The sequence below is a fragment of the Nicotiana tabacum genome, chromosome 14, assembly GCF_000715075.1.
Source record: "Nicotiana tabacum cultivar K326 chromosome 14, ASM71507v2, whole genome shotgun sequence".
Classification (NCBI taxonomy): Eukaryota; Viridiplantae; Streptophyta; class Magnoliopsida; order Solanales; family Solanaceae; genus Nicotiana; species Nicotiana tabacum.
Genome location: NC_134093.1, coordinates 19707933 through 19716805, shown reverse-complemented (window position 1 = coordinate 19716805; position 8873 = coordinate 19707933).

Genomic DNA, 8873 nt, shown 5'->3' with positions numbered 1-8873 from the left:
AAGTCAAGGTCTTCATCAACCCTATCATAAATTGTGTTAGGTAAAGGCTGCTTCTAATACAAAGAATTATATTACTTTCTCATCATGGCTGAAATTCTTTACGGGCTTGCTGCTGAAATCTTGAAAAACTTGGCTTCTCTTGCAGCTTATGAAGTAGGATCAATTCGAGGACTAAGCGATGAGTGTCGCAAGCTTTCTGGTACAGTTTCTTTAATCCAAGTTGTACTCGTTACCGCAGAGAAGCATGGAGTTATAAAAAGGACTAAGCGGTCGTTGCAAATATATTCCGGCTAATAAGTCCGGAGTCGAATCCCACGGGGAATTAATCTATCAAACACAGCTACTAGACTCGCACGAACTCACGCAATCAATCTTCAAAAAATTTTAAGTAACAATTTGGATGTTTGCTAACTAAATATTACGTAATGAAAGTGCAACAATTAATAACTAACTACTATGGGTTGTAGGCAAGAATTGGAATGATCTAAGGTTGTGATTTTCCCTATTGTCGAAATCTTTTCCGCTACGTTTTCTATAAATTTGCCTAAGTCTTCTCTATCTATCATGAGCACTCTGACTGTCGTAACTCTCTCCCGAGTAATTACCTCAATTTACTAGACATATTCTCCCGAATTACGCTAGCTGACATTAATTACGGCTCACTTGGATCGCACCAAGGTTTCGTTATCCCTAATCCCACCTTTAAACCCTTCGTATTGATCCCTCATATACGTTAGGAGTGATGTTGTTCAACAACTACCTAAATATGCACTTTCTCCCGAGTAATACACACTAAATAGGTACAGTTGATTGAGGGCCCTTCAATCAACAACAATAATAATATAGTTGAACAAATAGAGAAAATACTACGGCAAATCAATATTAATGTAACAGGAAAATCATCCTCCAATAGGTTCCATCAAAACCCTAGATTATGAGTTTAGCTGCTCATACTCATAGTCACAATATCCAAAGTATTTTGCATAATTAAATTACAAAGTAAGGATAAATGGATGTAGAAATCGATGATTCTAACTCCCAACGGGTGTTCCACGAGCTATCCTTGCCTCTGGTTGCAAAAGTGCTCCAAAGTGGCATTTTTAGGTCTATTTATATGTCTAGGAAAAGACCTAAATGCGTAGGCCAAGTCCTAGTCAAACCAGGAGACGAAATAAGTCTTCAAAGCTCTGAATGTGCACGCCCAAACCTGGCCTCGCGAGGCATAACGTCTGCTTAAGCTCGCCCCAGGCCTGGCGTCGCGAGGTGTAACGCCTGCTTGAGCTCGCCTTCTGCCTCGCCTCGCCAGCTTCACAACCTGGTGGACCTCACCCCAAGCCTCGCTTCGCCAGCTCCCACGCGAGCTAAAGAGCTCACCCAGCCTGTTCTAACGCCTCTGCTCTAGGCCTGGCTTCGCCAACTTTTCATTTATCAGTTGCTCACTTCTTTCCTTCTTCTTTTCAACTATTGTTTTTGGGCACGCTTTAGACTTTAAGTATTCCTTTTTGCTCTACTTTCATCTCCAATTCACCTACACACAAAAGTCAGCACTCTTGACAAGCTAATGTCGCTACCAGTTTGGCTCCAACATTTCTCGGGTACTTTGAGATCAATAGAGATTCGGGACTGTTATAACTTCTCAACAATTCCAGAATGGATAGGCGACTTCATTGCCCTTAATGGATAGGCATGCGATATCTCGCAGCATTGCAAATGCTAATTGTTTCTGGATGTTCATCAAGCCTGAAGCAAAGATGCGAGAAGGAAGTAGGAGAGGACTGGCCTATGATAGCTCACATTCCACGAGTTGAGATAGACTAAGATTTGATAATCCGCTGCAAGTTCAGGTAATTATTCTTTATTGCCTGTTTAGGTGGATATTTCTTCTCGTCGGCTCATAATGTGTTGTTTTATACTGTATATAACATTGTATTGTATTGTGCTGTTGAAGGGTTGAAGCAATGTATGGATAGAAGGATGAGTAAGCATGAGTTTGCCAGTGGCGCAAAAAGGCGGGTGAAGGAGTTTTCTTGATTTCTCTGTTTGTTTGTACTTCCAAGATGAGTTGAGATAGCTTTGCAACTTCTCAGTTAATTTGGTTTCTGAATAAGTTTGTGTGTAGATCTGGTTTTCCTTAACAGTATTTTCTGCCCATCCTTCTTGTCTCTTACTTTAGTAAAAAATATTCGTCCAAAATATTTGTCACTTTAAAATTCAAGACAACATTATTTATCTTTTTCCAACTCCACTGTTCCTACTCCAAGAAGGCATCATATTACTATTAAAGAAAGATATTCGAAAACAAATCTTCGACCTTTTTATTTTTTTAATTGCTTTCAGTACGGGTATATATTCGGGACAACGATTCTTTTTACTCATAGCTATCACTTCTATAGGTTTATCACTCATTGTCTCGCCATTCGTTAATTCATCCCACATTAAAAATTTTCTCTAGGCTAAGAGAGTGGAATTCACGGTGTTCAAACTTTTCGAAGAGTTAGATTCGAACTCCTACTTTCTTGCTATTAAATAATTTTCTTAAGGTATGACGTCTTTCTTCAAAAATATACTACTAAGATTCTTATTTTAAAGAATGTCGGCAACATATTGAGACGAATTTAAAACATAAGTTGTCTCCACGTTGAAAGGGGACAAACGATACGGTCTTTTTAATAATTTGAATGATCATAGTGCACGAAGTGTCAATGGATATTTAAAAATCGACTAAACTGATCGAATCGTACCGTACCGAATCGAACCAATTTTTAGGTTTCTTTTAATAAACCGTAGGTTTTTATATAAATCTATAATTGTAGTGATAATTAGGGTAGGTTTTTTATTTTATGAAAATAAACCGAAAAAATACCGAATTGTACCTAATAAATTTACAATGTGAAAAATATATTTATATATTAAGTTTAAAAATAATAAAGTATTAAATTTTGTTTTGGGCCTTGGAATAATGAAACAGTTACAAACCAGCGAGTAATTAAACTCAAAATCCTAATTCCCAAACCTATTATGTTACTTCTATTGAAATTAAATTATTTCCAGGATATTCACTAGCAAGACATAAGGTATTGTAGCGATTATGAGTAGTAACATACAATGTATTGAATATATTTCCTTTCGTATGAATTAGATTTATCTTTTTGAAATGTTTAATCTTTTATAGATTTTATTCTTGAATCCCAACTTGGTTAATATCTTTCCACTCGTGTGATTTATATTTTCTTTGTATTTGCTTAGCTTCGTTTACGTTGCTTAGAATATTTGATGGATCCATACTCTAGTCATCTTTCATATTTTCTTAATTCATCACCTTTTAAACTGTAAAAATATCTAGAGAGTTTTGCTAAAAATCCTATAAAAGTATGTATGTTATTGCATTCTACTTATACTAGTGACTTTTACATGACATTTAAAAATATTATCGAAAATTTACCGAACCGTACTGATACCGAAGAGAAACCGATATGATTAGGACGGTTTCAAAAAATCTAATTTTGGTTATACATAATAGAATAACCGAAAAATTGGTATGGTACAAACTTTATAAAATAACTGGCTGAATCGAACCATTAACACCCCTAAGTGCACCCCACAATTGGTTAGCAAGATAAATAATTAGCGCACATAATCTTCAATAAATTATAGAGAAAACTACTCTCTATAGCCCTTCAAAATTTTATTAGCTCATCCTTTACCCCATGGACCCAAAATAGTCTTTAGGCCCAATTGATTGATAAATTATAGCCACTATTCCCAATACACTTCTACTCTCTTTCAACCGCACGCTTCTCTCTCTCTCTCTCTCTCTCTCTCTCTCTCTCTCTCTCTCTCTCTCTCTCTCTTCTCATCTTCTCCGATTTTCAATCTTCCATCTTTCCCTTTCTTCTTATCTTTTCCCTTCTTCACTCCCTCCTTTTTTTCTTTTTTCTTTTCTTCTCCTGTAGCGACACCAACACACCTTTTTTTTTATTTTCTCTTTTTTCTTTGCGATCTCCTCCTCTTTTACTTAGATACAGAAATATCTATCTTCTTTGAGTAATTTCTGACAAAAGTCTGGCGGTGGTTGCCGCTTTCTTCGCTTTCTGTCCACTTTCAGATATAGTATTGCATGATATTTTTTTCGGATAACTTTTGCAAGAATATAAGAAATAGAGAAAATAAAATAGTTGCTGCCGGAGAAAAGCTTTTTCCAGCCAAGTTCGGTATCATCCATTATCGCTAGTGGTCCTTTATTTATACACTGTGTAATCAGTGTATAATAACTATATTATATAGTGTATAATCGGTGTGTATACATTATACACTAATGATACATTTATTATACACATATTATACAAAACTAGATGTAAAAGATTATTGTGACTATGGTGAGTGTTGAAAATATTATATATAATGTGTATATATTATGTATGCACATTTATATGAAAGGTGTATCTACATTGATATAATGCATATACACTTTTTATACAAATTCAATGTTCATATAGTTTTATATATATTTTGTATATAAAGTGTATAATTGTATATATATTGTTCGGCGATGTATAAAAAGTGTATATACCCTTTATACTAGTGTATAATGTGTATAGTACGTGTAAAACCTATACATCACCTTCTTCCTCTTCTTATATCATGGGTATTTTTGCTTATGCAATATTATATTTTTCTAGATTGGATCACTAAAAATTTAATTTTTTTTGTAAAAGATAAAAAAGGAGTTTTTGGTGATTATGGAGAAGACGGTTGGGTTTAATGGAATTTTTGGGCTGAAGGGTGGATTTTGACGGGGATTTCACTAGGTTTGAAGGATTATTGAGGTTGAAATATTTTGACTATAAATATTAAGTGTAAAAGAAGGTTGCATTGAGGAGCCAGAGTGTCCGCTGGTTTTTTGGGTTTCACTTGCTAGCCCTTATAGTTGATTTTGGGCTATGAATTGCATGCCTTATTTTATGACTACCCGTTGTCATTAGTTTTCATTGAGTGGCTACAAATGAAGTTCTCTCTAAATTATAAGTATTAGATCTTAGGATAATTTCAGTTTATTAAGACAAGGCCTTAGATGAGGAGAATACAGGCTTTTTTTCTCATTGTTTTCTTTTTCTTTTGACAAGAGGGGTTGCTTTGATGGTAAGCAACCTTCACTTCCAACCAAGAGGTTGTGAGTTCGAGTCACCCCAAAAGCAAGGTGAGGAGTTCTTGGAGGGAAGGATGTCGAGTTTCTATTGGAAACAGCCTCTCTACCTCATGGTAGGGGTAAGGTCTGCGTACACACTATATTATACTGGGTTATTGTTATTGTTGTTGTTGTTATTTTCTTTTTCTTTTTTTGCATTGGAAAAAGTTAACGTGTTAAAAATAAAAAAGTATAAATAATGTCAAAATGCATTGCAGTGGAGGAATTATCTGTTAGCGGGACAATAAAAAAAACGTATATTTGCATATTAGAAAAATTATGTTCCAGATCATCATTTCTTTATTTTAAAAATCTCATTGGCAATTACAGAGGAAATAATCTCCTATGACTAAGTACAAATTGAACAGAAGAAAATGCACTGTAAATTTTTATTTTTATTTTTGTATTTTACAATACTGATTTCGTATATTATTTTTTACCGATCTCACAGGAAAGGGTCTTTAGCATCTATACCCAATTTTGGAATCACAATTGAAGTTATACACACTTTACAAAAATATTTGCACGCCTATCCACTTTACGATCAACTTCAGACTTATAGGGTCTAGACTTATAGGGTCTAAAGTTAAAAAAACATTAGTCTGAAGTGCAATGCACTTAAGGCCAATTAAGTCTAAAGTGTAAAAATTATACTTAAGATGTACTCAAGGCCAAATAGGTTTAAAGTGCAATAAATATTTTCATGCACTTAAGGTCAGAGAGGTCTGAAGTGAAAAAATTGTATTTCAGATGCACTTAAGGCCAATAGATCTGAAGTGCAACCAACGGTTTTATGCACTTAAGGCCAAGAAGTCTGAAGTGAAAAAATTGCACTTTAGATGCACTTAAGGCCAATAGGTCTGAAGTGCAACCAGCGGTTTTATGCACTTAAGGCAAAGAAGTCTGAAGTTAAAAAATTACACTTCAGGTGCACTTAAGGCCAAATAGGTCTGAAGTGCAACCAATGGTTTCATCCACTTAAGATCAATAAGTTTGAAGTGAAAACTTTTTACTTCAGATGCACTTAAGGCCAAATAGGTCTGAAATGCAACCAATGTTTTTATGCACTTAAGGTCAAATAGGCCTGAAGTGCAAATTGCCGAGAAATAAAAATTTATTCATCCAATTTTAACAATCTAATATACGATTTAATACCTAAATCAACTCCAAATGAGCTCAAATTTGAAACATAACCTCCAAATATCATCAAGAACAAATCTCAATCATCAATTTGTCAAAACAACAATAAATTTAACGAACACATTTTGCAATTAAGAAAAAGAATAAGAAAAAACCTTAAACAATAGTAAAAAAATAAATTAAAGAGCTACAGCAGCTCATCACTGTAAAACATCATAAACTACCTTAAAATATGTTCACAAACACTATATAAAATAAATGTCACCCGAAGAAGAAGAAGAAGAAAGAGGAGAAAAATGCGTGAAGTGGTTTAAACTTTGGGTACTACAATCAACCCTCTCTATAATAGCCTCGTTTTATCCGATATTGTTTTGCTTTAATAGTGAATGGCTATTATACACCTATAACAATATTTGACGTTTAAATATTATTTGGCTGTTATAGATAAAAATTATCCAAAAATTAATTATTTTTCCTTTTTAAATGTTACATATAAAAGATAAGAAAATTATTCAAATTTAAAATCTCAAAAGACATGCATATTTCACTAGTTAAATATTGAAGAAAGCTAATATATTATTAATAAATTCATAACTAAAAGTACAAAGATTTAAACTCTTAGGCAGATATTTTAAAGCTACCTAAGAAAATAATTTTTCAAGATTGATGGAAAATATTTATAATTGTAGCTTATTTCGTAGATTTTGTTCTCTTATTAGCGATATCACGCTTGAACTGGCGAAGATTCGTGTCCAAATTTTCAGCAAAAAGGTATCCAATAGCTTTCCCTTGAATACAATCTAAGAGTTTAACAGTTAAATTTTCTATCTAAATAGTTTTTGGATTTTGTCCAATGGAAAAGACATCATGTGCAAATCGTCAAATCTTATATCTTATGTAAGATCGAAACTTAATTTAATGCAAACAAATTATGTGCATATTTCTAGAATTATTATTAGTAAGCAACTAGTAATCGTATCCGCACGATGCACGGTCAATATTAAAAAATATTAATTAAATTAAATTATGATCGGGCTTATTTGAACATATTAGATCGTATTGCTTTAATAAATTTTAATTGTCATCTTATTTGTCAATATGATATACCCAATAATAAAATATCTATTGAATTAAAGGGACTTATATAGTCATTGAATAATTTTTCTGCCACACGATGCGCGGTCACTATTAAAAAATATTAATTAAATTAAATTGTGATCCGGTTTGTTTGAACATATTAGATCGTATTGCTTTAATAAATTTTAATTGTCATCTTGCTTGTCAATATGATATACCAATAAAAAAATCTCTATTAAATTAAAGGGAATTATATAGTCATTGAATAACTTTTTATTCTATATTTTTCTTTATTCTATTATCCAATGTTTAATATTTTTACATTGTTAATAGAAATCTTTTATTAGCACATTATTTTGTGTAATATTTTCGTTAGCTCGCTTTCATTTTTGTAATATAAGAGAAGATATATATGTTTTAGTAATCTTGAAATATTTTTTATTTTATATTAGCATATTATTTAATAATTTTGTCTACTACTTTCTTTTTATAATATAATAGAAGATATATATTTTATTACTCTTGAAATATTTTTTTATTTTAAAATTTATCCTATTGTTTTCAATAATATTATCTGAATTTTAATGAATAAAATCTCTATTAAATTAATGAGACTTATATAGGCATCGAATAATAGGCTTGTTCGGTATTTTTCTTTATTATATTATCCAATATTTAGTATTATTGCATTGTTAATAGAAACTTTAATTAGCATATTACTTTATTTAAATTTTTGTATGCTACTTTATTTTTATAATATAATAAAAGATATATTTTTTTATTTTATATTTTATTCTATTATTATCAATAATATTTTCTGAATAAAGAAATTTTTATTTTTAAAAATAAAAACAAAATTATTTAAAAAAATAAAGAAATTTGAATTGGTAGTTTTTTATTTTTTGTAATTTTTGTTTTTATTTTAAAATAATTTAAAAACTCTAACTTGAAATTACTCTCCAATTTGGATAGATAGATTTTTTTTAATTTTCGTTTTTTATTATAAAATATTTTATTTTATAGATATTTAAATTCAAAAATAATAAGCAATAACTAATTATTAACTACTTATGCCATGTGGCTTTTTTCTAGGCTGTCACTTGGCTTAAGGAGAGATATTTTTCCTCTCCTTTTAATAATATATATATTAAAAACTCTAACTCGAAATTACTCTCCAATTTGAATTGATAGATTTTTTTAATTTTCGTTTTTTATTATAAAATATTTTATTTTATAAATATTTAAATTCCAAAATAATAACCAATAACTAATTATTAACTAAATAACTAGTATTTCTACCCGCGCGTTGGGCGAAAAATATTTTGTAGTATCTTGATATTTGGTTTAATCTTACGAATAATAATATTTTTGTCCTAAAATTGCTAAGTGACTTTTTATTTTGTTGTACTTGGTTTAATATGAAGTATTTTCCTCTCCTTTTATTATGTATAGATAACATAATATATAATAT